Source organism: Onychostruthus taczanowskii, unplaced genomic scaffold (assembly GCF_017590055.1).
Source record: "Onychostruthus taczanowskii isolate IOZ18803 unplaced genomic scaffold, ASM1759005v1 scaffold77, whole genome shotgun sequence".
Taxonomy (NCBI): domain Eukaryota; kingdom Metazoa; phylum Chordata; class Aves; order Passeriformes; family Passeridae; genus Onychostruthus; species Onychostruthus taczanowskii.
In genome coordinates this window covers 6,389,037-6,416,449 of record NW_024505561.1, presented here as the reverse complement: position 1 = coordinate 6,416,449, position 27,413 = coordinate 6,389,037, and positions in this window count along the sequence as shown.

The window sequence follows — 27,413 nt, the reverse complement described above, 5'->3', positions numbered from 1 at the left end:
TTCATGATTGTGCATATTGTATCTTTATTTTATCTGTAATCTTTCAAGGTCTATTTCATTTTCCAGTACAGGGAAAGTGTGCTTTGTGGTTTTGCGAGTTTTCTCTTGCAGACTTATGGAGAAAGTGTTTGGTGGAACAGAGTTTTCCATCTACCTTTCTTGAAAACTGAGACATTTTGGAGTAGTTTCTCTAGACATAAATTTTCAAGTTCAACTGCATTTAAATATTAATTATTCACTAGTTGCTATAGTTCAACCAGGTGTGTGAACAGCATTTATTCTTAATGAACAACCCCGGTGAAAATCAAGAACTTATAGATACCAAAGAATTTGGCTTGGTTCCAGTATTGTGTGTGTGTCTTCCTTTTCAGAAAAGATTAGTCTATTTCAGGTGTTTGTCAGTGTAAAAGATGCTAATCTTCACTAGGCTGGCAAAGCTTCTCTGTCCTTCAAGTGGCTCTGCTAATCTTATTATGCAGGTGAAGGAGCCATTGCCAGACAAGAGGGGTTTTTAGAAAATCTATATTTCAGCACAGCACCCTAAGCCCTGTGTTCAGAGCAGCTTCTGAACATGGAGCCATCCTCGTCACACAGAGGACAGACAAGCAACCCTGCACAGTTTGCATGTCTTGTTCCTAATTGTTTGGCTTTAATTAGCCCTTGCCCTTGAGTATGTTTTGTCAATATAAAATGTTGGGTTCTCTCCATAAAGAGCATTATTGAAGATACTAAGCTTGCCTTGCAGTCAATTTATGAGAGAGAAAATGTCTCTCTTCCTCTGTTGGAAAGGGCAGAGAGAGGCAGATAATTTATATAGAATCACTGCCTGGCTTTGGATACAGAGAATATGGCTATAAGAGAATCTCTGTCAAGTTCATCTCTTTAGAACTAGACCCAGAATGTCAGAAAGATCTGGTTTGGTTAGTAGTTTGGGTTTTGTCACAAACAAGCACTATAGCAGGAGGTGTAATAATGAAGTTAACACTTTTTTTGACGTTACCCCATTTGCTAAACAGTCAAAAGACTTCTAAAGGGCCTCTCTATCTCAGTAATAGAGAAAAGATTTCCAGAGATCTGACTTATTTTTGGTAGCAAAAGCCTGCTATTCTTTCCACAGGGAGGGACTGGTTATCTTAAATCTCATTATTTTCCAGTTTCTACCAGTTGGTACGTTGCATCTTTTCTTCTTTGGTGGAAGGCAACCAGAAGAATATGATGCTTACAAAATATCAGATAAGGTTGTATCTCTTGTATCCCATAAAAATAAATAGATAAGCTAAAAAGTATGTTTCAATACTGACTAAAAAGATAGGAATTTAGTCTAATACCTGCTGCTCCAGTATCATGACACATGCCTGTTGTTTTTTTTAAAATATATTTACAGCTGGCCTATGCCTACAGACAGAGCTTGGTCTGCCAACACCAGTAATAATGAACACAGCCACAAGTTTGTTTGGGGGCACAGCTGTTGAAATGCTCATGTTGCCACTGGCATGCACCATGTGTAGTAAAAAAGCTACACGAGCACACATAAGGAGGTCTGAAGGAAACCAGAGTCACATAATGTGGTGACACAAAGGCAGAAACACTCCGTTCAGCTGGGTGGAGAAACAGCACACTATAGACATTGCCAAGAGGCTAAACACTGAAAATATTTTATGTAATTCCAGCAATGATAGCCCCTAGAAAAACATATGCAGATCTGGCAAAAGATCATTTTACCCTCCTTATCCTAAAATTTGTGGGTGACGTACTATTAATTATGTTTGACAACTCTCAGAGAGAAACTGAACTATTACATCACCTGTCATTCACCTAAGAAATGAACACTCATAACTCCATCTTTGTCTCTTTTTTGAGCAAAGATGAGCAAAAAAAGCAGCTTTATCCATGCAAAAAGGATATCTGTCAACCACATAAATTGATAAATATCTCAGGTAAGGTATGTATCCCTCAGTAACAGTTTTGCTCTAAGAATTTCACAGATATTACAGGTGCCTTTGAAATACTGTGTCTAATAATTAACTTCACTGTTTCTAAGAATTTTGAATTCATAGGCAGGGTGTGTATGAAGAGCAAAATTTAAATTCAAAACTATGTACTTTTTAAAACACAACCCTCTTTTCTGGTTTATTTCTATTTCTTCAGATCTTGAGTGTGTCATATTAAATTTCCCACACATTTTATGTGTTTTGACTTTTGTATGGTTTTCCTGGAAAGAATAGATATTGAGATTTGCAAACTTCAGAAATAATTTCCAAACCCTAGAAATAAGTAGGAAAATAGCAAACAAAAGTAAGACTATGAAGTATTATATAAGGATAAATTAAACAAGTTGCACCAGACTATGATAACTGAAAGTCACTCCTTGTGGTACCCCAGGTCTCTCATATGCTTTGGTAATTGCCAGGAGTTTCCTATATGAGTATCAATAATATGTGTAGGCACTCAACAAGACATAAGAAATTATATTTAAAAAGTTGTATTTTTTAATGTACTCAACATCAAGCAATTGTAAAAATACAACAAACCTGATACAACATATTGATGTGACACAAAATAGTGTAATGATGGAGGAAGAAGAGACAAATTACTTTTAATATTGATGTAAGGTATGACAGCCTTATTATTAGGACTGTTTAGTCCCATTGCTTAGATACTTCCTTTGTTACATATCTAGCTTGGTTTTAAATTTCAGGGAAATTTAGATATGCAGCTTTCTTATATAATGGAACAAAAATAACCAAGATTGTACCTGTACTAAAGCTGTCACCAGTTGTAGCATTTTTGATAGAAACTTGACAAACTGAACCCTTATATTTGAGTATGGCAATGCAGTACAGTATATTAATATGTATAATATGCTAGTCAGGATTGCTGCTGTTCAAAAGACAAAATCTAATACATTGTAAGGTAATTCTATCCTTGCTAACTGATTAGTCTTTAGGTTCCATTTCCTCTCTTCTCCTTGATTGAGGGATATTTTGTGAAGCAACTAAGGCTTCCTGTTATACAAAATGGAGAATTGTTAAGGTACAGGTCTTTTTTGATTAATTGAAAAAAAACATTTGAAAAAAAAAAAAGAAACTGCTTGCCAGCATATATAACCAATCACATTAAAAAGAATTATATTTATGAATACAAATTTGACATGAGTCAAAGAAAGAAGACATAGAATAATGATAATTATCATAATGCCTCAAAATACTTATACATTAAACAAAACAAGACACAAGAAAAATTATTTAAGAGGTAGTAGTATGGGGATACCTTAACAATCCAGAAAGCACATGGACACACAAGAGTGGAAAATATGTCCTTTTTGATGTACCTTCAGAATATAATCAGCTGCAATTCTTTTCTCAAGTCCATTTAATCAGAAATGATTTTTCATAGCCTAAAGTCTAAAAGAAATCATCATACCAACTGCTGAGTTTTCTAAAGTGCAACTGGACTGCCTAAGGGGGGGAAGAATAATGTGCTCCAGTGGAGCAAGTTCTAAAATATTCTATGGCAGATGGAGTTTTCTCTGGAACAACTAAAGTACAAATTTCATTATATTTTAAAAGTATGCTCTGTCTTTTTAATTATTATATTTCTATACTGTTAGTCCTTCCTTGTGAAAAGGACATAGAAAAGATTTTAATTCAATGTTAGAATGCAAAACATATCAACACTTATTGAAAGAATGCAGCATTTTTTAGAGTTAACACTTCTTGTGACTTCTACTTTAAAACTCAATTCCATTTCATATATCTTTGCCAAAATATAACCTTGAGTTGAAAGCATCATTATTATTAGAATTCCTGCCATTATTATTATCAATATTATGAGAAAGGGGATTTCAAGACAAGAGTTCTGCTATTTTTCTGAGTAAGATTGGGCAAGTATTGCAAAGATTTTTCTTTATTTGCACTTTGTAGAGGAAAGAAGTCCATGTAATTTCATTTCTACAAAAATATCCCTAAGTTTGTTTTAATAGAAGTTGCTTTCTCTGTGCTGAATACAGCATGTATAAAGAGGTAGCATAAAAAAATTTGGTTTGTGTCGCCCTGATTTTGTAAGACTTTCTTAAGCCTTCTGATGTTTACATTCTTTCAACAAACTTTCTCACACACAGTTCTGTAAATAACCTATGTTTTGCATTCTTTCATGGAGGTGGAGAGAATTGATGGACCCTTGGTCTGTCCAGTGGCATTGGAGAGGTGGCACTGTCACCCTCCAATCCACTGTCACCTTTGGAAAACTAAATGTTGGAGTCAGAAAATAAAGTTTTTCTTTTTTGTTCCCCTCGAGAGCAGCAGTGTTTGTGTCATCATTTCGTGCCTTATCACAACAGGTTTGCACATTTGCAAAATTTTGGAACAATCTTCTCTGTCACCTTTCCTGGAATTTTAATGCTGATATATGAAAACGTAAAAGTCATTAAGTACACTGTTTTGCATGCAATTATGTAAAATAGTTTAGAGTTATGAAAGGGTGAATGATCTTCCAGTATTTTTCTCTCACATGTAGGTTCTGCCTCCCTATCTCATGGGTGGGCTATTAACTGTCTTCACTGAGTTGCAACCTGGATTCATTGAAATGCTCTTTATTTATTGATACTTCATAACACCCATCTTCACACCACTGTGAATGAGGTGCTAACAGAGTTGTGGGAACACCACTTCAGGTGGTGCCCAGGGAAACCAGGCTGTAGGAGGTTATCCAGAGAATTCCTAAGAAACAGCTCAAGCACAGCCTGGCATCTGCTGAGTGGTGCTCCTGCAGGAAGGCAGCAGGGGAACTAAAGGCAGCAAGGTAGTGGGGTTCATGTTTAGGGCTTGGAGAGGCATAAACACGACCACAGGGTTTCAGCTGTTTTACTGAGACTGGCAAAACTGATGAGCCTTCTACTATGGAACTGCCACTGCCAGTCACGGACTGTAAGCTTTCTACTGAGTTTGGAAGTCCTCAGAACTGACACTTGCCAGGTACTATATACATGAAACATTCTTCAGCTGCCTACTCTCTCTGTGATTTGATTTAGTTGACAGCAATTTCTTTAATTGACCAGGTGTCCACAGCAAATTTGTTTTGCTTTTTACTAATTCTGGGTGATTTAAAACTCATAATTTTATGCATACAGAAATAGTGGGGAATTATTTTATGTAGAATGAGGTATTTGCAATTCTCTCACAATTTAATGTGGAGAAAGGAAAGCCTGGCACAACAGTAGAAGTCTTGGGAAGGGGAAACAGGAAATGTGGTCTAGGGAGGAACAGGCATGGTCTGATCAAAGATAAGGAAGATGCTTGCCACGAGAAATCTCACATGTATAAACCACTCACCAATAATCAGCTAAAGAAATGCAGACCTGGTAGTAAATGAAACTAGTTTTGGAGGTAATAAAGAAATCAAAGCACTGCTATCTACTATGCATGAGACATCATATAGAACAAATTCAGATGTAGTTTTCAAATGTAAGTCTCCAAAACAATGAATAAGACTAATGAAAATAAGAAAATATCTAATGCATTTCTCTGAATATGAAAAATGTATAAAAAGTATGTTAGAGAAATTTTAAAACAACAACAAAAAAATCCACCCCTACATGGAACCAAAGCTGATGACAAAGAAAATTGCCAAAATAAACACCACATTGCACCCATCAAAGAACTAGATGCTCACAAATTGCTCAAAACACCTCCTATTGCCACCACCAGAGTGAAACCACCTACCTTAAGGACCTAAAGGAGAATGAGAAATATGACATTACACCAGGAAAATCTGAAAATTTAAAGCATGTGCACAACAGATTTAACTCCATTGTTACTTTTTCTCTTTCTGTAACAAAAGTTTTCAGTTATGTTATTAAACTACTTTTATATAAATGTCATGATTTAGGAATGGTTTATAGCTCCCACTGAAACCGTGTTCCTCTCACTCACTCTCTCCCTCTCCCTCCTCTGCCATGGTCTGGAGAGAATTGGAGGCATAAAAAGTAAAGATAACAGGTTGAAATAAAAAACAATTTACTGGAAACAGCAGTGAGACAAGAAAATGAACAGTTAAGGCAACAATACTAATGACAGAAGGTACAAGAAAGAAACAAATGGTTCTCACAGAAGCACTACCGGGTCAGTCCCTCTGCCATACTGGGACAGACCAGAAGGGACCTCTTCTCTCTGGAATAAACTCCCCATCACCCCCAACTCCAGCAACAACATAAGGTAGTATAGAATAACCTCCAGGTCCCAGCCATGTCCCCGCCCGACTACTGCAAAATCAACCCTATCCAGGTCATACAATACAATATGCTGTATCTTTATTGTCAATATTTTGAGCATAGCCCTGCAGATCCATTGATTGTGGTGAGAGATACATAAAAAGCAACCTGATTCCCTGTACTTGGGAGGCCAACAGGTACTTTTTTAAATCTGAATTATCTCTGCCTTTAGCTAGCTAGCAGATGTGTAGTTCTTTCCCCGTGAAGTGTGATGTGTGGATTTTTGCCTTTCATGTTTGTGGAAAGGAAAACATTGTATGCCAGTCTGTCTCACTGTATTTCTAATAAACTACCCACAAATATAAGAAACATAATTTATGATGACAAGGAAATTAACTTCTTTTTCTTGTTTGCTTTTTTTTTAGTTTGAGCACGGATCAAAAGTCAAATGGAGTCATTCAGGATAATGATCCTTCTCAGGGGCAAAATTCACTGCAGTTACTTAAAGACCAGGTAATTATGCTTGAAAAAGCATAGCATGAATTTCAGCCCCCAGTTCAACAGCAAGTCCCAGAGCAACACTACAGCCCCTGTGCTATCACAACTTAAATCTATAAGCCAAGGAGCTATTACAGTCTCTTCCATGACACTTTAGAAGTTTTCACTTTTATTTTCTTGTCTGGAAACCTACAAAATTGGCAGTCAACTTCTTCCTTTCTCCTTACTAGCCATGCTACTGTGAAGTATATTGGTAAAATATGTACTATAGTCTGTGTTCAAATGCAATTTTTTAAAATAAATGTAAAATCTTATAAGAGTGGGTATAATATTCCAATTTTAAAAAAATCTGAAATGTTCTAAGATTTGTTTAGAAAACTGGAAAGAGAGTTTGTTTTGAGATAAGATTGGGGGGTTTTTCTAATAAAGATATTCCACAAAGAGGACTAATGCTCTCTAACTTAGTTTCTGAGACCACTTCTCTTAAATGACTGTATTGGAGCTCCAAATTCATAGCCCTAGGTAGGTGGCAATCATAAACAGTCAGCCTTCTCTTGGAGTTTGGCCCACAGTAAATTAGTCATAAATAACAACTATCCTGAATGTAGATCAAAGTGACTACCTTTGAGATTCTTGAAAAGATAAATAATTGTCTGAAAGATTAAAAACACATTAAAGGGTATCAAGTTTGCTGAAAACTGTGAAAAACTACATGCCTTTGTTGCATTTTTATGTCAATAATTTTTTCATGCAAGTCATCTAGAATAACTGCTTCTAAGTAAGTTATCAGAGAATAATAATTTGTTTCTCTTCAGTGCCATATGTTACCCTTCTAACTAACCACAATGAAGCAGACTGAGAATAGACAGTTATAAATATCCTGCAGAGTATCTCATTCCACCGTCGTCTCTCTAAATGAAGGACAGAGCTCTTATAATTGGGGAATGTAACCTCTAGAAAAAGAGGCAAAACACATTCCCTCAGGTAACTCCGACCCTGTTATTCAATCACTGAAATGAGGCAATATAACTTTCAAAGCACCTTTGTACCTGGCAACAGCAGCATCACTTTCCAGCAGGAAACAGCAAGCTTTAAAATGTGCTGGTTAACGTGTGAACACATTAGCATGAAATGAAGCTTGTGGAAAAGAAGTGACTAACTGGAAAGATACAGTAATTTTTAATATAAACTTAGCACTTCAGCTCCATAACAGCAGACCTTCCAAGATGACATTGTTTTCCTGTAAAAAGCACAGCAGAAAACTACAGCCTAATCCTGTTTCACACAGAAAATATGTCACCTCTGAACTGGAAAAGTAGCCATATTTTATCACCGAAATAAGGGTAAATCAAGGACAGAAATATATTGTTTTGACTAAAACAAACAAGAGACTATCTCAAACAATGAGATAGCTATCTATATCCATGCCTTGATGCGACCAGTGAAGGTCAGCTTTGTGAGTCCTTCTTAAGGTTTATCTCAGATTGTGGTCTGAGGTTAACGCTAGCTTGTCTCTGTTCAGATTTTACATGGAGATCACAATCTTTATTTAGCTTTCCTGATCTAAAAACACCCTTATTTTTGCTGTAAACACTGTCTTAAGCAGTGTTTTTCATTTATCTGAGTTGTCCTTGCATCTTCAAAAGCCATAGAGAAAACTAGTTTCTTGAATGTTTGATCTTTATCTGGTGAACAACAATAACATTACATCATGCACATTTTTATATCTGAAATCAGAATGTTGTAGGACCCCACAGATCCCAAGCCAGGAATTATACTCAGTGCCAGATGACTGAAGTGTGTGAATGTAGAGGGAATGTCAAGGTTATTTCTCTGACCATATATCCTTTTTTAGATTGAATCTAGAGGAGGCCAACAAAAATGATCAGAGGGCTGAAGCACCCCTCCTATGAAGACAGGGTGAGACAGCTGGGGTTGTTCAGACTCAAGAAGAGAAGGCTCTGGGGATGCCTTAGAGCAGCCTTCCTGTACTTGAAGGTGGCTGCAAAAAAGTTGGAGAGGGACTTTTTCCATGGGCATGTAGTAATTGGAAAGGGGGAATGGCTTTAAACTGAATGAGGGTAGAGAAGAAAGAAGTCTATTACAATGATGGTGGCAAAATCCTGGAACAGGTAGCCCAGAGAGGTGAGGGATGCCTCATCCCTGGAAATATTCAAAGTCAGATTGGATGTGGTTCTAAGAAACCTGATGTACTTGAAGATGTCCCTGCTCATTGCACTGGGATCCGACAAGATGCTCCCTTCCAAACCCTTCCAACACACTGGCCGGTGTACAACCATTCTGATTTTTGAGGTGTACATTTTAGGAAGAAGAAAATAAAAATGCTGGGTGTGGAGTTCCTCTTATCTGAGTTCCTCTTATCTAAGTATTTGTAACATAGGCATCTGGCTTAAATCTTGTTGTCAAGACTTCTATAATCAAGTGAAAAATAGAATTAATTCAGAAGAATATCAGAAGAATATATAAAGATATTTAGGATAGAGAGGACTAGAATTTTGGAGGATTATCCCTTTCTCCATCTCTGTCCTCCATCTAGACAAACCTAATTTTTATCTGAATTATAATCTGGTTTCAAGAAAATCTGCATTAGACCTAATCCACAAAAAAAAAAAAAAAAAAAAAAAAAAAAAAAAGGTATGCAGGTGGCTCCATTCCTGTTCTGAGATGCTCTTTTTCAATGTAAAAGGCAATATGCAAAGATTGGCATCATGTTTGTCAGTATTTCTATGATAATGCTTTTTTTTGGTGGACTATTTTTTCTTTTTGACAAAGCAAAGTGAAAGCGCTAGTTAGCTGGTTACAGTGTCCCTTGAAAAGTAACATACAGTGTTGGAGAGCGACAATTTTGCTTTCAAAACTTCAGACTCAATAGGGTCTAATACTCTTACCAGTCCAAGAGCTGCATATCTATTTAACATGATTGTCAAATTAAAATAATTTTTCTGACAGCTAAATTAAGAACAAATAAATTGCAATTTAATTTTAACTCTTTTTCCATTTGGGAGATGCCCATGAGAGCCTGTGCCTGCAGCCCATCAGACAAGCTTACCTCAGACAGTGGCTTAAACACACATCCCCACAAACAAAATCTGTAGATCAGATAAAACAAAACACCCTTCCTTCAGAATGCAGAAGAGCTCCTAGGAAAAAGTTTTTAGAGGCCTCTACTGATCGCTGTGAATTAAACACAGGCTTTGTCATATAAGCAGAATTTCAAAACAATTGGCAGCTATTAAACACTTCAAGAGGTTTCTTAAAGTGGTAAGTAGATGGAGCTGAGCTAAAATGAAGATGAGTCCAAATTAGGGAATTTATATCTTGTGAAAACTTCAGGAATAGCAAGTACCTAGTGGGCTGAAGTTATTTAATAGGTTTATATAGCTCAGACTCAAACATATGGACTCCCCAACATGAAGTGTTGGATGAAGTGTGAAGTGTTTCTCAAATCTGACTCTATTCATCCACATTTTCTGGGCAAAATTATTTTAACCTGAATTCAGGCTGTTTTCAGGCAGCACATATCATATTCCAGTCTTTTAAGAAAGAAACTCCAGTGATCCCCTCTCTCTGACATTGGAGCCCTGATACTTCCTGAGGACACTAGAAGAAAAATGGGATGGGTAGATGAGGCAGGCAAAGCAAAAACTGGGATGCGTGTGCTGCATCTGCAGCAAGTGAATTGCATCTTAATGTCAGATTTACAGAATAAAGCTTGAGTTATTCCAGGCCTGGACTGAACATCTTCCCACCAAGCAAGAAATACATAAAAAATGTCTGCTTCTGAATTTCACTACAATAGTTACCCTAATGTCTTGAGTGGCAACAGGAAACTGTGACTTTCTCTTTTGTCACAGAACCTGAGCACCCGTGTTGGTACTATACCCTGAAAGAACAAACTTCTTCAGACATCCTTCTGTTTCAAACAGGTCTTTGCTCTAAGATTGCCTTCCTTTCCAACTGCTGTGTCTTACCTTCAGCTACCTATCTTGGAGCCTGCTCAAGGAAATGAGATATCCTTCAATTTTCACAACACAGTAGTTATTGAGATGATTTTTTTTTAACAGGATTCACCTTGATTTTACAGGATTCACATAGAAACATCCTGAGCTTTTAATTTTTTTTTTAATTTTTCTTAAGTCATTGCCACTACCCCTGGCTCTTCTTCAGCATCTGGAACACTTAAATCTAAGATATTTTCTGTAAATTATTTGTCATTATAATTACTAGATAAACTTTGATGGCTCATTCTATGAGTGGAGGCATTTTTAGATTATCACTATAATTTATTATTCCTTTTAAATTTATGAGAAATAAAACTGTTACAATAAAATGCAATATATACTGGCAGAAATCTACCTACACTTTTAAAATTGCTGGGGCTTATGCTAGAGACAATTTCATATCTGATCTAATTATATATAACTTAATTTAAACTGCATACTGCAGGTGAATCTACAGGAATGCAGCAGCTTTCCCACGCCACCTCTCCAGTATGGCCTTAAACAGGTGAAGGTCTCTAAGAAGTGACTTTCCCTGGTGTACTCTCTACTCCCCCAAAGCAGAGCTTCAATTTTTCAAGGACATGCTCTAAGAACTTTTAGAGTTCAGGAACATAAAATATTTTGCTGTGGGCATGCCTAATTTCCTCTCACAATTCCCAGCAATCTGGACAGACGACAGCTTACTGTGAAAGAAAGGGGGCTGTGCCTTCCACCTAAGCAAACTTTGATGGATTACATCAGGAAACTTTGCATGGGAGAGTTACATGCAAAACAGTACCTGGGAAACAGGGTGAATGAATAAAACCAATATCCTTTTGTATGAGTAAGAAGCTCCTGTGCACAACAGGCGGCAGTCCCGTAATTTGTAGGACATTTCTGGGAGCACAGTTAACATATGGCAGACAAACACCCCAGCTGTCACTCCTGATTCAGTTGCAGGACTTCACAGAGTGGACATGCTGCCCAGGACCAGCTTTGATAATGGTTCATGCCTCAGTACAAACCAAACAGATTAGTACCATAAAACTCATCCCAGAGAAGTGCTCAGATTGCTGACAACTCCTACCTAGGTAGGAAATTAGGGACAAGTTTTAATGGTGGATTTGGCAGTGCTGGGTTAATAGTTGGACTTCATGATCTTAAAGGTCTTTTCCAACACAAATATACTGTGATTGAATAAATAGAGTCATTGAGAGGTCCTTTTTGCCAGTAATAAGATTTTGAGTCTAACAGCTGAAAAACTGAGATGCCACGGCTGGGCTGTGGTAATTTTCCTTCCATGAAGGTTCAAACTTTGTGGAGAAGTGTTTGTTTACAGGAACCTTGGGGTGGATATACCCCAAACTCTTCATCCCAGCTCTACCTGTAATTCTCACTGCTGGTCTTCCTTTAGAAGTCTTAACCAAAACTAGACTGCAGCCATTCACTCTTTTGGCAGCACACACTGCTGGGCAGCTGAGAAACTTCTATGCAAATTGTTCAAAAAAGAAGAGGAGTTAGGGTATCAAAAATGTGTGACACTTTAAAGGAATAACCCTGCAGCATCTTTGTCTAAATGAAGAAAATTAATGGGTGTTTTGATTTTGCTTTTTCAATGCCTTTTTGCCCCATCCATAATACCTGCAAATTCCTTACATACATTTTGACCTTCGGAAACTGTATGATTTAGTGTTATAGAGGAGCATTTGACAAAGTTAATATTTTATTTTAAATAACATCTACAGCCACAAATAAAACAGGGCAAAATTAAATTATCAAGAGCTCACACCACTCAAAATATGGAATTACAGTCCTTTAGAATAAAATTATATATTATCTTATTAACATAAGGGAAGTCCAGGCTATCAGCTACTAGTTGATATTAGCTGGTAGCTGTCACAAGGCTATTATTATAAAATATATACAAAGTAAGCAAATGAAACAAAACTTGAATCACATGAAGACTGACTTTCAAATCTTAATTATATCTTTTTAATGCAAGATTTGCTTTCCAAACTACTTTTTTCTTAATTAAGCCAAGAAAACCTGCATTTCTTTTCTGGGCTACTGCACCGCAATTCTTTAGTACCTCTTGGTTGTATTATAAATGCTACAGACACATTCCACAGTGCAAGTCTGTAACTGGTTTGGCTTGAAATATATATACAAAATTTTAGAAAATTTTAGCATATGCTTTTTTCTCTTTTGTCTCACAGTATTTTTTATTCAGTGGGATTTTTAATTAGTGTCAAGTCATCTTTCCATGGTCACAAACTATAAAATCATTCGGGAAAAAAAAATCTACTAGGTGGCAACTCTGAGAGTACTTTCATAAATACAAATCATATTCTCCCTGGGTTATCAAGCTACATCCTAGATGATAAATTCAATGTCTTTCACAGATAACAAAAAGTCTTCCAGCTCAGCAATTCTACGTGAGTCTATGATGTCTGTGACCTCTGAAAATACTTGTTTCTGGCACAGTAAAAAAAAAAGACTTCTGGTCTAACCTTGAAGAAATGCCATAGGTCACAAGCACTGATTTTTTTAATACTTCTGATACATTAAAATAAAACCAGGTTATTTCCAAAAATACAGATGTCATTTTCATACATACCTTTAGTCTCCAGAAAATAAACTGTAATTCAGGGGACCAGAATGAATTAGAAACTCCAAAAACTGAAACTGGTCCTGAACATGTAGCTAGGAAGAAAGTAGAGCAAGAAAAACAGTTTAATCTATCTACCAATTGCCATGAGACTTACTTGTAGCAATGCATGTACTACAGCTGGGTACCAGTTCATGAAGGGTGTGTGTCCAAGGGAAATTGGATGATTGGATAGCCCCTGCATTGACTAAATAGAAGAGTGAGGCAGAAAATTACCTAATGCTTTAAGGCAAAAAAGAGAGGATGGAGAGAAAAGAGGGGAGTAAAGGTCCAGTCTTCTGAACCAAATTCTCTTGAGGTTTCTGGCATAAGAATTTTTTCAAGGTGTGTTAGTCAGCTGCTTTGTACAGCAGCATGATATACCAGCATTGATCATGCTGCTTACCATTCTGTCCTACAGACTCAAGAAGTCAAGCATCCTATTCTGTCTTCATTTTAGGTAATGATAATCCACCACAAATTTCTCTACCCAGTTCCCTTGTTCCATCATTCACTTCTGTGAATCCTCCTCACGTCCCTTATTTGCCATTCTCACTATTTCAAGTGCCAGGCAGCTGTTCCTTGCTGCTACTCTCACTTTTACAGTGCAATTCAAGTCATCAAGCGCTGTTATGCCATAAGTCATTTGTGACTTCTGTAGTCAGCCACAGGCAGAAAGTTGTCACAAGAGCAAGGCTTTTTATTAGGAGGCAAATGAGTCTCCTTAAGACAATAACTGAAAATAGAAAGAAGGAAACACTCATGACAGTAGGCCTCAAAGCACTGGGCATGTATCGAGGCAGAAAATTCAGAAGTCAGAGAAATGTGGCCCTAGCAATGAAATGAAACAAAGCTTATGGGAGAGAACAAAATGGATTGGAGGAACAGATTTGAAAACAGTGAACATGAGAACTGCAGTTAGGCAGGGAAAATAGGGCTATGACCACTCCTTGCAAAGAATCGGCTTATGTAAAAGAGAAAAAACATATCCTGATCTATCTCTGCTTCTAAGCCACTTCAACTTTCAATGACAACTTGAACTTTGAATTGAAGAGAGAACATTGCTACTTATGCTGCCTGACCTAACAAGTAAACACCATTCAGTAATAGCTATAATAATTTAATTAACTATGCAAAACCATACAGTTTGGTAGGTAGCAGATTTGAGCAGCTTCTACCTACAGTTAAAAATTTATGCCTGAAAAGCCCAAACCTTCCCTTACAGTTATTTTTCCAGCCATAATTCTGTTTTCTTTTCCAGTTATCTTCTGCACTAAAAATGACCATCCTTTAGATTAGCTCTGAGGCAAAGGCTTAATCAAATTTTGAGGAACAAAGAAATGCCACTTACACAGCTGAACTTCTCTGTGATAAAAATCAAAAAGCCCAGTGCATACATTGCAGAAACCTCAGCTTCTCAAAATATTAGGTATGCAAATCCTTTGCAATGCAGGTTTTGTGCAACCTAAATCTAGGGCTTACAACTAGCTAGACATCTTGCCTCCTCTTAAAAACCTGTCTCTGTATTCTATTTTTTCCCCCATTTCCTTAAATTATTTTGGTGGTGACATTGTGAATTTTTCATTAAATCATTTGCTAGAATAGTCCACACTTCCATATTCTTTTCTCAGCTTGCAAATGTGAAATGAATTAGCTATTCACTAAGTAGAGAAGATGTCATTCTCTCAAATCCTATCTTTCTTTTTGTGTTTTATATATATATATATATATATATATATATATATATATACACATATACACATACACACATTTTTGTAAAGAAATCAAAACAAAAAAGACAACTTTGACTTGAACTAATATGATTCCTCTAATTTTCAGGGAGTCCTCTGCGGCTTAATCTTGTTCCAGTTTAGTTGAATACTTTCTGGTTAATTTATATGAATGAATTTTACCTTCTTTACTAAAACAATATTAAAATAATATATTTCTCAAGTATTCACACGTGGTTGTTTCCAATGAGTTAAACAGTGTTATCCGGTTTTGACCTAACCTTTTTCCCTTATAAGAGACAGCACATTTAAGAGAAACAAGTGTCATGAGCAGGATGCCTGCTAAGCATATTTTGCTTTATTTACCCAAGAACCAGTATTTAAAATCAAGACCTATAAAGAGGATTTAAAAGGCTGTCTTCTATGAACACAAATCCAGAAACAGTGAGTAGCTTCCAGAAATAATCCTTACCTCCACTGTAGCCAGCTGGAGCCATAGGCAAAGAGTGGAGATATCTTGGCTCTGGTGGCAACTTTCCCCCTGCATGAGTCCTCACAGTACAAAAGTGTCACAACCATGGTGAATGGCACCATATCATGTCTCCATTGTTTTAAAATATGCTCCTTCAGTGAGGGAAGAAGGACAGCAAAAATATGACTACTTTTGATCTGGTACTTTGAAAAATATCTTAAAGGTCTACCTGCTGATAGAAACTCCCTTAAGGTCCAGTCCTTACTTAGCACAGAAGGTTAAACTTCTAGTTTTAATGGGTCTAATTTGTAATAATTTGCAGGAAAATGCTCTATTTTTGTGGGAATGGAGAAAATTACTATGTTGTTGATATTGTCGATACAAGATGTAAATAGTGATTCTGTGGATTGTACACAAAAGGCTGACCATTTTCTTTTTCAGTTCTAAATAAAATGTATGATTCCAAAACACACAGAATTTATCTCAATTTATAGAATGAAGATATTGTACTCTCCACTGTCAACAACAATATTAATTTCATTGAGACTTTTTGAAAAATTATAACCATTCTTAAACTAGTACAAAAGGGTAACTGATCCGGTTTCCCTATCCCTGTGTATGTTGATAACTTTGTCCTCTGAGACTGAAGACATCCATCTAGATCCTTCCAGAACCACAACTCCTAAGTTTCCTGAGGTAAAATAATTTAATTTAGCACACTGTGAGATCCATGCTTTTAAGAAACAGTCATAAAAACAAGGTACAGATTTTGTGCTTGGGTTTTAAAAAATACAATGCAACACCTGTATTTTCTGTAATCACAAAAACCTCCCACATGATTGTTATTCTGTCCTCTGACCATGTAGGTAAGGACATAGCAATCTCCTCTCTCTATATCCGCACAGAGACCAGCAGCAACCTCCAGGAGTTGTAGAAATGTAAGTCTGTTCCAGAACAACAGGAGAGAAATAAAAAGAACATTGTGTATCCTCTCTGAGTGCTGTGAAATATGAACATGCTACTACAAGTTCTCTTTAGTATGCCATTTTTTCAAAGCTTGTTTCAGTCCAGTAATGAGGCAGGAATCTTAATCTCATTTTCAAAATCCCAAGACATTTCTGTTTTGTTTTCCCTTAAGTCTACAAGAGCTTGTGTTCTTGGGTAGTTGTTGTTCTTGTTTTGTAGTGGTTTTTTTTCAATCTTGTAAGATGACTGTGCACAGCCTCTCCTCCCCTCCCAAGAACATATTAGTATTTATTTGTATCAGCAAACAGTATCAGTTCTTTGCACTACAGAGTGAGAAAGCTAATACTTCAGTAAATTGTTGCTGCCTCCTGTTACATCTGTTCTGTTCTGTTCGCTAATTGCCTGTCACAACCACTGAGCCATGGTGCCAGCCATGCTGCCACTTCCTCTTTGGTCAGCTTGTCAGCTCCTATTAATCTGAGCCCTGTTGCTTTTTCCACAGCCAACGTTTTTTGCACTCTGGATATAATGAAAATCTATTACTTTAGTGTTATACAAAAGTGACAAAATTATAATTCAAAAGAAAAAAAAAGTTAATGACTTTTTGCGTGAAAGTTGACAGTTTCTTACTGTAGCAGTAAATTATTTTCTTTGATCCTGCTTCAATTTCAGGGCTATATAAAAATGTTTATGTATCTTTCAATCTGATGTAATATTAGTCATATTATTATTCATTATTAATCTTTATTATTGTATTATATGGAAAGAAACTTCTAGAAAGAAACTTGGTGAATGTGAAAAAAACTATATCTGACCATAAGTAGTGATACCTAGAATATGACAATTTTAAAAGAAAGTAATCTGATTTTTATGCTGAATTTTGTTAGATTTTTTCCCTTGGGAGGCAATGCAGTTGATCTGAAACTGATCAATATTTTCTAGACCAGATAGTTTTTTTGCAAAACTTTTATATTCTCCACATTTTAATTCAGTAGCCTGTAGTACAGAAATGAAAGATCATACCTTAACAGATAGAGAATGAGAACCATAGAATCAGGGAATCACCTACACTGGGAAAGATCTTTAAGGCCATCGAGTCAAGGCATCCAAATTTACTGCTAAACCATGTCTCGTGCTTCATCTAAATGTCTTTTAAATAGCTCCAGGTATGTTACCTCAGCTGCTTCCCTGGGTAAATTCTTCCAGTGGTGGAAACTCTTTCCTGAAGAAAGATCACTGCCCTGCTCCTGCTGGCCATACTAGCTTTGACGCGGGCCAGGATGCCACTGGCCTTCTTGGTAAGCAGGACACACACTGGCCACTGGCTCATATTCACTTGCTGTTGACCAGCGCCCCCAGCTCCTTCTCCTCCAGTTTCCAGCCACTCTTCCCTCAGCCTGAAGCACTGCACAGAGTTGTTGTGACCCAAGTACAAGACCTGGCATTTTGCCTTGTTGAACTGTTCTTATTCCCAACAGGATTCCACAAGGTGAGGCACGGACAGTTACTTCTGGGCAGCTCAAATGTAGCAGAGCAGCAGTGTACTCCCCTGAAATTGTTTGTCACTCATTAAGCTTTTAAAAAATATAGATATAATATGTCTCTTAAGGAAATAAGAGCTCAAGGTGACACATAAATTACAGACTGAGAAACAGAGTGATGCTCTCACAAGCAATTAAAAGTGGCTATGGCAGTTCTTGCTTTTTTAGGATAAAATACCCTTTTAGTTTTTAAATTATGCACAGGGGGAAAATAATAGAAATATCATTTCAGAATAATCAAAATCATTCTGCTGCACAAATTTCTGAGTGTGACTTCATATGGGAATCAAAGTCCTAAAGCTTCAGGGCTAAGCATATGCTCTCAGATTATACAGATCTGAAGGACACTTTCCCCAGCTTGGATAATTTGGCTGTCTATGCTATCAGTTCCTCGGAACAACGCGTCCTTGCTGTGGTCTTGATGAATTAGCATGCTTTCAAACAGTTCCTGGGTGCAGTTCAGGGGTTAGGATGGGTAAGAGACCTTTAACAAACCTGCTGACGGAGCAGAAGCTGCATGTTATATTTACAGGCAGGTTTATGCCTGTTTTGCCCTCTGTGCTGGAGAACAGCATGGAACACCTTTATTTTATTAGCAGGCATTTATTCTCAAAGGCCTATTAGCAGAATGACAAGGCAAAGCCACCTCTCTGTTCACCCCATTTCCCTGAGCTGTGGCCACAAACAGGAAGACCTGGCACTGGAGTTTTGGGATTCTTGGGTCTGTAGCAAACTCCCCAGAGCCCATGAGAAGCCCTGGACCCACAGTAATCTGCCTGACAGGTAGACATTTAGGATGCTTTCCAGCCTGACATGGAAATGTAATGGGGAGTTACTCTGGATCAAAGAGTTTAGTCTTTTAGGAACATAATGACTTTGTGCTCTCTCTTTATTTGCTCAACAATAAAAACCCAAATATATGAAAATTCTGCAGTTAGGCACCAAATACAAATGAGGCATTTTGCAGACTGGGAAACAGCTGCACGCCATTATGGCCAGTGGTCATGCCATTATTGACAAGGTTGGCATGGATTTTGATATTCTGCAACACCCAAAAAAAAAATAAACCAAAAGAAGACAGAAATTAATCCAAACCCCACAGCATTTATACAAATAAAATACAAATAAACACATCATAAATATTAACATCTGCATAATTTCATAATTACCTAACTTCTGTTTGAACTTCTGATGCAAAGGGCATACACATAGAAAGAAAAAAAAAACATACTGAAAAAAAATGAGCATTTTTTCAGAGACCTAGGAAGAAGTAAGGCTCATTACATAAGTAATGCATTCTCAATAAAGAATCCCATATGAATGAAAACATGATGTAGTAAAGAAGAACAAGCTGCATGACATGACACTTCATTTCTGAAGGACCTGGGAAATCAATAACTAAGTCTGTGTAAAATTATTTACATCTCTTCAGAAAATGTAACCTGAAGAATGAGTTGATGTGCTCCACATTTTCTTTCAAGCAACTGGGATGTAACGTAAAATCTGTTGACAAGATCATTGATTTTTTTTTTCTCCTTTAAAAAATGAGATTTTAGGATGAATTTTTTCTGAAATATAACATCAATGAAGTTATCATTGGGATAAGCTCATGCCCGTGCACTTACTTATTTAAATTGACATGTATATTCTTTTAAATGATTCTTTCATTCTGCTTTGCAAGTTGAAAAATAATTGCCTTATACTTGATTATTTCAGTTTCTATGCTTTTGTGTATTTTGAAAAGAAGAATCCCCAAATATTGTCTTTCCTATTTTGTTGGTTAAGCACATAGATTGCCACAGGGCTGGACTGAAATTGTTCAGACATGATGAGACTCTGGATTTTCCTGGGCTTTATCAGCCAGTCAGAATTCAGGCAAGGCAGCCGATATATTAGAATGAAATGTCAATTACAACGCTCTTCAGTGTTACAAGTTTCTGAGGATGACTGGGAAATAAATGCATGATGGTTGGAGAAATTACTTTCTTTGTAGTTTAGCTGTAATACTGGCAGCCAGCAAAGAGGGAAATCTTATTTTCTGTTCAATTTATTTAAAGGTCTCCACATTTGTGCAATGCTCAGACAACAAGACACGCTTCCTTAACCAGGCCAAGGTACCCAGCCAATTCCTACAGTAACAGCCCCTGCTATATTTTCAATACATCTTTCTGTGTAAGAATTACTTCTTCTAGTAAAAAGAGAGCAATGCCTTTAACGTTAATTTCTCTTGCACAAATTGCTTCCACAATATTTATTCTCCCATTGAATTAACATTATCTTGGCTAGAAATTAGAATTTCTCTCTATTTTAATGAGATCTCTACAAAGACAAGGTCTTAATCTGGAATGACCTTACTACAACATCTCTTAATTGTTGATGGCAGCAAATGAAATGCAAGTGGACACAGAACAAATTGCTTCATTAACAGTTCCTCTATACCTGAGGAACTGTAACCCACATTTTCAATTCATGGATCAGTTCATCTAATCATTTATCTCCCACAATGAGATTATGCTGCTCATGTAAGCTAACAGTATACTTACTTGTCACATTATGAGAATATGCTGTTTAGCAGTTTATAGTAGGTATTATTAACCATTTAAAATATTGTCTTCACTTCCAAATACAGAAAGATCATAATATTTTAAAAACATGTTGTATCTGAGAACGCATGAGAAGGCCACATCAGCAACTGGATTTCTACTGAGAGATCCTTGCATTTGTCAAGTGTCCTATTCAGAAGTTTGCTTTCTCACATTGGCAGTAGGGCATCACAGGTCTCATTGAAAAGTGAAAGTGTCAATGATAATAAAGTTATTTGCTAAAAAACCATTCCAAACACTAGAAATGAAGTAACATTTGGGTTCAGAGTCTGCTATTTAAAAATTTGTTGTTGAAGTGTGAAAATTGCAATATTAAAAGCTCTTCCTGGGGTATTCAGCTATTTTGACTATTGAATGCATTTATGTGTGTGATGCACTGTGCAGACTCATCAATTTAACTTTCTTTTAAAAGTAATTAAATAATGGTGCTCCAAAAACAAAATGGCAAACATACAGAAAATGGGAAATGACAGAATCAAGCTGTTTGCAGTTTCAGTTCCACATCTTTGCACTTATGTAAGTTCTTAAAAAAAACTATGTAGACACTGGTGGCAAATCCAAAAAGGCTAGCCAGCTTTCCTCTCAATGACAAACCATATTTGCTTTTATTACTGTTTTGATTTTCATTAGGCATCCAGGCTGTGCAATGAACAAAGGAGACAGAAAAATATAAGAACAATTAATATATTTTCAGCATGACAAAAAGGCTGAAACAAAAGGGTATATTTACTCTCAGTTGTGTGAGCAAAATATCTTTTAAAATAAAAGATAAAGGAAAAGGATATTTTAAAAATAAAATCTACCTCTAAATAAACAAATAATTCATTACTTTGGGGTGACTTTGGAGATGATGTCATTTCAGGTCCTTTAAACTCGCACTCTGCACCAAGAGCTCCTGATGCAAAGTATAGCTGATGAAAATAAGTTATTCTTTGTGTGGAAAAACCAGCAGAGAATGGGACGGGAAGGAAAGGACAGACTAAGTATCTATGAAGATACTACTCTGCTCAACCACCCCCATCTGACAGTGATGAACCCAGAATTAACAAAACCCCAGGAAGATCTGAAACCCCCATGTCCCCTCCCAAGCCCTGCTGCACCAGTTCCAAAGTTGTGGTTTCAGCTGTTGTACTTCATCCAGGATCAAGGTCTGTGAGACGTGTGAACTTTCTCTGCACCTGAGCACACAGAAAACTCAACAGCAGGCTTCTTGATGGCATGCTTCATTGTATGTGAACCTGTGGCTTTTCAGAGTCTAATAATTTTTCCCAGTTAACTGTATTTTCATAAGCATAGAGGAAAAGCACCCTGACAAAGTAGTTTTTCTGCTCCTAAGCCCAAAGGCACTTGAACACTTCAAAGAAGCAAATTGTAACATTATTTTTAAAAGAAAAATGTTTTTCTTCTCCAAAAGTAATTTGCATTTTATATGACAGAGACATTTTTACTGAAGCATTAAAATAAAATAACTACTTCAAATATGGAAAAACTTACACCAAAGTTATTAGTGTTTGGAGAAGTTATAATAGGCTTATAATAAAAAATATTATACACCAAACTTTACTCATAATCATAGGTGTTATTTCTTTTCTCCAAGCTCCACATAGGAGGCATCTTAGGATCTGAATAACCACTATGGTACCATTCTTTTTTTAAGACACTAGTATTTTACATGTATAAAAATTCATGTGCCCTCAGTTTGATAGTTCAGACAGACTACTACTCACTGTCCTCTCTGCACTCAACACATCCTCTGAGACAAAGCCAGGTGTTAGTGAGGGATAGTTTGCTCTAGTCTGCAGGACTACAGCTTGTTGTGATAAGGCAATTAAAGGTGTGCATTGTCCCACACCCCCTAGGATTATCCCAGGCACCTTTCTAGGCTCAAACACACTTATGTGCCATTATTACATTTTGAGACAGTGAGGGATGTGCTCCTACCTTTTCTACATAAAAACCTTATAAGCAGACTGTGATATCTCCATCTTTATGTATTTCAAACCAAAATTACCTAGTCATTAAAGGCCTATTGGGTCACAGGGCAACAGAAGAGACCTGGACCAGCTGATAAGTAACATCAACATGCCGAGCACTTTTCAAAGGAGAAGGTTGCACTGGGAGGTGGGTCATCCTGCACCACCCACCTTGGGACTCAACAAAATCAACCTCTGAGCAGGGACTTTGGTAGCATTAGCAGAGCCAGAACCAAACCTGCATTGATTTAGAGAATGGATGAATGGCAAGAATACTCATTTTTTGTTTGATCAGACCTATCTGCATTGATTCAGAAGGCAAACATTTTAAAGTGTCTCTCATTTTTTGAAACAGTTCTGTTAGTGAGATCAAAGGCAGCATAAGTAATAAAGTTTAGCAGGAAAAATGTAGATGAGTAATTACACAAAAATCTATACACCTCCATGCAATCTCATTTGAAAACACTATGGAAAATTTCTTGCAACGGACATCCCTCTCCATCTCTCTGCTGGGGATAATAAACCTTGGAGATTAAATGAAGGAAAGAGGGAAATGAGCCATTTAGTTCTATTAAGTATTCTAACCTGACATGTATGGAATTATATGATAATTACTATTGAAAGGTAGAACATGCCATATGGATAGGGCAGAAATGGTCAGGCAGTATCAAACTACAGTTCATTTCAAACTGGACTGTAATCTCTTAGCACTGCCAATTTTAACAATCTTGCCAAGTCACTGAGGAAGCTGAATCAACAAAAATGAGGTTTTGATTGATTAGGATTAAATCACGGTATTCCATTTTTCAAACACAGAGATATTGAGGTTATTTAAAGGTTATTAAATATATTCTTCTGTGTATATTTAAGCATCACCCTAATCTCATCAACACTATTCAAGAACAGATGTTTCTGAAATAGCTCAAGAAGATTTTGAAGTACAAACTGTTTATTTAATGATCAGTTAACACTCGGAAGGTCAAAACCCTAAAAGGCAAATCCAAAATGCCACTATTTGCAGTTGACAGTGTGTTTGATGGTGTGTCCTATTTTTACACTGCTAGTAAACCAATACACTGTGAGCTTTAGATTCATAATACAAATTCAAGCAACCAAAAATTTAAATCTTTAGAGGCAAAATCATTAAAAAATGCCCCAAGCAATTTGCACAAAAGAGGGTTTACACACTGCAGGATGGGAGAATTTAGCCCTGTCTAAATAGGTGTCAAGTTGGTAAAGGTAGTTTCAGATAATAACCCTATCTCTGTGCAAGTTATAAAATTTCTATTAAATATTACAGTGATCCTCAGGTACAATAAGAAATTAATAAAAATAAAAGTCAGAAGTGAATATGCAGAGGAGAAAATGTCTCATAAATGAAAAATTACCTAGAACTTATAGGCCTTGAGTCATTTCTCTAACAGCTGCAAAAATGTCAACAGCAGTAAAACATAAAAAGCCAGCAGTGATTTCATTAATAGTACTCAGCTACACTGCAGAGGGAATCGAGTTAGCATACACTCGAAGGACAGACATTGCCTTTAAAATTCAAATACATGAATTGGAACTTTTCTGCAGCTTCAACTTACCTGCTGCTACCTACACAAATGAACCTGGCCAACAGGAGATCATTAATCCGTGGTCCCTATGAATCTCTCATTTTCTCAGTGAGTGGAGCACAGCATGCTGGAGCACATTCTACTCACAGCAAGAGCATCACAGAGTCCAGAGACTCTGGAGGAATGATTGCTGATTATGCTAATTCTGCACTTAGAATATCCATTGAAAAATATCCCCCACACCACTGCGGGTTGAGAGCTACTATATGTGTGTCCTTGAGCTTTTTGCTTTCCAAATACTAGTGGCTCCATTTTATAACTTAGCCTGTCTTTAAAGCAGTCTCTAAAAAAAAGAAAGCAAATATACTGTCTGTGAAAGAAAAAAGTCACTGTGGTTAAGATAATAAATGAGGTCTCAACAAATTGGGTTAAATATTTAGATTTGCTCACAGAAGCCTGGACTGACCCTAGACAAACCAAGAGAAGAAGTACAATAAAATCACTTAAGTGAGGCACGAGGCCACTGTCTTGTCTATTTAATACCAAGCTGTCTGTACAAAAAGGTTGTCTTCTACTACCTGCAGGTATGGTACTCGTATACCAGGGCATCACTGAGGACTTATTGGTGCTACAGCTTTATATTATAGCAAAGGTCAAGTAATATTTTGAGATGCAATAAATTTAATGCTGTAATACCCAGACTGCCTGAAAGCAGTAGGAAGCTTACTGTTGTCAGTTCACATAGTGAGGAAGAAGTGGATTAGACATGGGGCTGACTGCAGTGCTCTGGCCACACCTTTCCCCTGCCTTTCCCCTGCTCTCTCATGTGACACTACAAATCCACTACGCTGATAGAGGCTGGAGTAATCAAAAAAGTTGAATACCTGAAGAACAGGAATCCTAGCACAGCTTGGAAGGATTTCTAATAGCTAAGATCTCATTAAAAGATAGTGTTTGCATGTGAAGCCAGACAATAGTGAGATAGACCTCGTAGGCTGTGATTGACAGTGCACCTGCACTCTTCATCCACTAGAGACATAGAGGTTTATGGATCAGCAGCCAAGGACATGACACTGCTTAATTTTGAACTGCAGAAATGCAGCACGATACTACACTTTCCTTCTCCTGTTTTTCTTACAGAACAGGTGACCTTATTCCATTAAGATATTGACAATGAATGCAGCAGTGTCAGATATTGCTACTGAAGTTAATTTTTGGAAAAAATCTGTGTCCTTCTAGGTAGGAACAACTGTTGAATGTCAAGTTAGATCTGTAGCAAATGTTGAGAAAGTCAAGAGTCTTGTAGTGGCAGTTTGACAGGCAGAATGTACATTTCATTACATTTTAAAGGTATTAGAGTAGCTGAGAGGTAATAATTGCCTTGCTACTTTATCTCCCAGTCTTTTTGTTAAAACAGAATCACAATTTTGTAATCTATTTCAAACAGACAATAAAACTCAGGTCTCTAGCATTCTCTAAATCTTAATTTTTACCAAAGAAAGAAAACAATGTGAAGGCCTTTATATGGTAAAGGTCTTAATGCTCTTTTGCTCAAAATATATTTGAAAGCCCTTGAAAACACTGCAGAAAGCAAATAAATGAATCTCATAAAATTCTTCAACAATCTTCTCAGATCCCAGAAGCAGTTCTCTTTCTCACTGATAGAAAAGCTATGTAAACACTTATCTTTTCTTCTGGTCTCTCCAGCAAGTCATGTTTCTCATTTGCCAGAGCTTCAAAACCTGCAGTTCTTAAAAAAAAAAAAAAATATTAACAGGAAAAATTATTTATTCCTGAAAGAGCTTACTTGTAGCTTTTCTGAGCTACCCTCAATGTGGCAGCAGGGTCTCTACAGGCCTACCCCCAACTATGGTGGTATAGCCCTAGTGTGACCCTCTACATTCTCCTTCCTTTATATCCCTTATATAAAAAACAGAAATCTGTTATCATCAAGGGCTTTGTAAATCTAATTTTAGCCTTCATTTGCTTTTAAATTTCACCTGATTTCCACATGTTCCATTTGTCTCACACAGCTATGCAATTACTCAAACAACTAATTACTGTGTGCATTTCCCAAAGGAAATATGGAAAGGCCATCAGGATCTTCTTAACCGATCTCTACTTTCCAGCTGGGAAGCATAAAAATCCTAATCTATTTCTTATTCCATGAAACAATTCTATTCTATTTCTATAGGTTTCTGTTAAACTGAACCAGACTCACAGAACATTATGGAGAAATTTTCCTGATTTTTACCCAATCTTCCTCTATAAAAATTCATGATGGATTGACTCTGGCTACATGACAGGTGCCCACCAAACTGTTTCATCATTTCCCTTCCTCACCTGGACAGGGAAAATATAATGAAAGGCTTGTGGATTGAAAAAAAAGACAGCACTATCCACCAGTTATCCCCACAGAATCACTGAACATGTCTGCTGTGCTGCTGTCCGAGTTTCTCTACTCCCCCGGGCAGGGGAGGAGGTTACACCGGCTGAGCTGAAGGCACGGCAGCCGACAGCCGGGGGGGGCACCAAATGAATCCTGCAACACAACACATGTCAGGTTGGAAGGGACCACAGTAGGTATCTGGTCCAACCTCTCTGCTCAAGCAGGGTCATCCTAGAGCACATGACACAGAATTGTATCCAAATAGTTCTTGAACATCTCCAGTGCGGGGGACTCCACAACCTCTATGGGCAATCTGCTCCATTGCATGGTCTCCTGCACAGTAAAGTTCTTCCTCGTATTCAGGTGAAACTTCCTGTGCATCAGTCTCTGCCCATTCCTCTCATACTATTGCTAGGCACACTGAGCAGAGCCTGGCTCCATCCTCTTGACATGCTGCTGTAACATACTTAAAGACATTGATGAGGTCCCTTCTTAGATGTTTCTTCAGTGGGCTGAACACCCCAGCTTCTTCAGCCTTTACCCATAAAAGAGATGCTCCAGTCCCATATCATCTTTGTTGCCCTCTGCTGGACCTTCTCCAGGAGCTCCTGTCTTTCTTGTACTGAGGAACCCAGAAGTGGACACAGCACTCCAGATGTGGCCTCAGCAGGGCTCAGTAGAGTGGCAGGATCACCACCCTTGACCTGCTGTCAGTGCTTTTCCCAGTGCAGCTAAGGATACCATTAGCCTTCTCGTCCGCAAGGGTTCATTGCTAACTCATGGACAGCTTTCTGTCCAACAGGACCCCCAGGTTCTTTTCCACAAA